We start from the raw sequence: 3,870 nt of genomic DNA on the forward strand, positions 1-3,870 counted from the left end.
CCGATTACACGCAGTTTTGTTGTTGTTGTTGTGCTGTTGTTTAAGATAACAATGATTTATAAGAATATAGATGCTTATGCTTTAGTACTAAGTCCCCACCGCCACTGTGCCAATATCTTTCTACCATTAGTCACTATGTTTTTAACTGCATTTTACGTAACATGGTTACAACAGTGATAAACATCATGGGGTATTTTGGGTGTGTAATTACTGTAACTTCACCACCACCAAAATGCTCAACACCCTCAAGTACTGTCCTTATGTCATTTCTTGTCTACCCTTCCTTCCTTCCTTCCTTCCTTCTTTAACTCCCCTCATTGCTTGAACATTACAGTTTTATGTTCAAAAGCCAAGGATTTGCCATCCGGTAATATTATCTAATCCCTTGGTTTTGCTTGTCTACATGGAACAGATGAATCAGATCATTCAATTATACATAGTCTTTTTTTTAATTATAGCACCATGATTTTCCCAGTTGTTCATAATACAGGTGTTGCAGGCATTCAATGTTCCAACACCAACTCCACCACCTGTGCGCCCTTCTCTCCACCAATGTCCCCAATTTCTCACCCTCCACCCCAGCCTGCCCCCACACAGGCACACATAAATTTACTCCATACTGTTTGTTACAACACAAAGGTAAATGGAATTTAAAAAAATTAGATCGATGAGTCAAATTGTGATAATAACTGTTATATCTCAAAGTGATGTCACTAAGGGCATTGAGTGTTTACCATGCTGGTTAGTGGTGACTGAGCCTTCTGTGTCATTGATTTTTTTTTTTTTTTTTGCTTTTTGGGTCACACCCAGCTATGCACAGGGGTTACTCCCAGCTCTGCACTCAGGAATTACTCCTGGCAGTGCTTGGGGGACCATATGGGATGCTGGGAATCGAACCCAGGTCAGCCTCGTGCGAGGCAAACGCCCTACCCGCTGTGCTATCACTGCAGTCCCTGTGTTATTAATTTTAATGATCAGCTTTCCAATCAGATTTGCTGTCATCCACTGGGCTGACAGTACTACAAAATTTTGAGTGTGTGTGAGCTATAGAACAGGGATAATGTGGTGGTTTGGTTATCTGATGAGACTCAGTTGTGGAACTGGGTCAGAGGTGTCCGGCACGGCTGTGGGCTGCTGTGCCTTCAGGCAGAAAGGGACTCTACATGCCCCAGTTCTGAGAAGGTCCCAGAGTTCTCAAGCCTGACTGGTCCACCTGGGAAGATTTGGTGCTATCATGCTCTTTTGGAGATGTGACAGTTCCTCTGTCACAAGTTCACATAGCTTGTGGTCCTTCTCAAGCACTATATACCTTGCTATCTATTAGCCAATGTTGTTTCATATATTTCCTCTACTTTTCCAGTTAAGATAAGAAAGCACGTTTTGTCCCTTCAGCTGAAGAAAATGAAGCTTTTTTTTTTTTATTTGGGGAGTATTAAGGTGGGGAGAACTGAGCCCCGTAGCTCACAGGGCAAGTCACTGAGTCATATTGGAAGCCTCTCAATATAGCTTAATTTGCATTTCACTAATGCTAAATTCTTTTTAACTTTCTTTCCTTCTTTCTTTCTTTCTTTTTTTTTGGTGGTGGGGGGGGGGTGTTCGGTTTAGTTTTGGGTTTGGGGCCACACCTGGTAGTGCTCAGAGCTTACTCCTGACTCTGTGCTTAGGAATTACTTCTAGCAGTGCTCGGGGGACCCTATGAGATGGTCGAGATTGAATCTGGGGTAAGCCTCATGCACAATACAAATATCCTACCCACTGTACTGTAACTCCAGCCCCTCCTTCCCTCCTTTCTGTTGTTGATGTTGTCTGATGCTAAATCTGGAATGCAAGGATATATGTGGGCATTTCAAAACTGTTAGAGATCCTACTTGCTCTTTTTTTTTATTTTTTACAAAGCTGTTCATGCTTGGATTTCAGTCATATAGTATTCCAACACTCATCCCTCCACCAGTGTACATTTCACAGCACCAGTGTTCTCAGGTTCCCTCCCATCACCCCCCGCCCCCCATCCTGTGCCTGCCTCTGTGGAAGGTGTTTTTCCTTCTTTCTCTCTCTCCTTTTGGGCACTGTGGTTTGCAATATTGATACTAAAACGTTATCCAGAATATCCTCTACCTACTTTTAACACGTAGCTCTTGTCCAGCATAGGTCCTACTTGCTCTTAAAAAAATATGCTGCCATACAATTGTATCCAGCAGGAGTTTGGAAGAGCATCTACTTTCCTGCTTCCATGCCCAATAATGGTTGTGATTCTTAAGACATTGGATGTGGATAGATAGCAATTAGAATAGAGAACACAAATATCTTTAACTATGTGAAAATATGCTCAGTCCAACAAAGAATATGGAGATCAATGGCACGTATTAGGTAAAAAGGTTCTTAGTAGGGGGACCAGTGGGATAGTTTAGTGGATACGGTGGTTGCCTTGCATTCAACATGGTACCCCATATTGCCCCAAGCACTGCCACAAGCGATCCCTGAGTGCAGAACCAGGAATAAGCCCTTAGCACTCCCAAATGTGATCCCCCTTCCCCCCTCTAAATACCTTAGAAATAAGGATTATGCCGCAAGAGAAAATAACAAATAAGGTTATTAATCAGAGGAGGTAATGAATTCATAGAGCAAAAGTGTATGCTGCTTAGAAGGGAATTTTCAGAGAATGAAAACACTCTCATAGAATTAAAATGTCCACATGAAACCGAAAAATAGAAAGGTTGAGAAAATTTCCCATAGGTGGAATATTCACATTTAAAAATAAAACAAAAATAAAAAACAGGAAATATTAGGGAAAAATTGTTTAGAAAAATGAGTCAGTTGGGGATATTCAAAGCCGAAGGAACACATGGCCCAGAAACAGAGAAACATGGAAGGAAAAGTGACCCACAAAGTGATTTTGAGAAGCAATCTCCCCACTGCGTCCAGTACAGTAGATAAAAACAAATCTGAAATGAGGCACACTCGAGTGAAATTTCACAATACTGAGGCAAAGAAAAGGGGGATTTTATAAATTAGGGGAAAAAAGAAAGGAGGAGGAGGGTGGGAGGTGGAGGAGGAGTGGGGAGGAGGAGGAAGAAACACACAGAACTCTGAAGACCCCAGAAGCTACACTGGAGTCTAGAAGCCAATGGAGAAATGGCTTTAGCTGATACACAAATTAGAATCACATACACAAACACATTACCAAACAAGTGGAATCTAGAAAACATTTTCAGACAATCATGGTCACAAAATAAGAAATCACAGTGATTCAATAAAAAGAAAGAAAAAAAGAAAGAAAAACCGTATCTCCTACGAAGCTATCCTTATAGCACTGTAGCACTGTCGTCCCATTGTTTATCGATTTGCTTGAGCGGGCACCATTAACATCTCCAGTGTGAGACTTGTTGTTACTGTTTTTGGATAGTGGGCAGGATACTCTCGGTTGCTTGCCAGGCTCTCAGAGAGGGATGGAGGAATTGAACCCAGGTCGGCCGCATGCAAGGCAAATGCCCTACTTGCTGTGCCATTACTCCAGTGCATTAGACCGAAGAATAGTACAGTAAGATGCTTGCCTTACATGGTTAGGATTGTACTTGCTACTGGATATTTCAAAACTAAAACAATGCTGAAGGAAAAGTGTCAATAAAAAGGCTACTAAGAGAAAAAAATATGGAAAAATACAGAAGCAGAATAGAATTTCTCTATTCCATCTAGAAGGATAAAAAAGAGGGTAACAAGGGCTGTTTCTAAAGTGTTGGTAATCTTTGGATCTAATGACTGGGTTCACCACTGTTCCATTTATATTTTATAATTACTCTTTAAGATGTGCATTTGCATTTCATATACTTTTTGATGTGTGTTATACCTTTTTCCATATAGAAGAAAAATAAA

Source organism: Sorex araneus, chromosome 10 (genome assembly GCF_027595985.1).
Source record: "Sorex araneus isolate mSorAra2 chromosome 10, mSorAra2.pri, whole genome shotgun sequence".
NCBI lineage: Eukaryota > Metazoa > Chordata > Mammalia > Eulipotyphla > Soricidae > Sorex > Sorex araneus.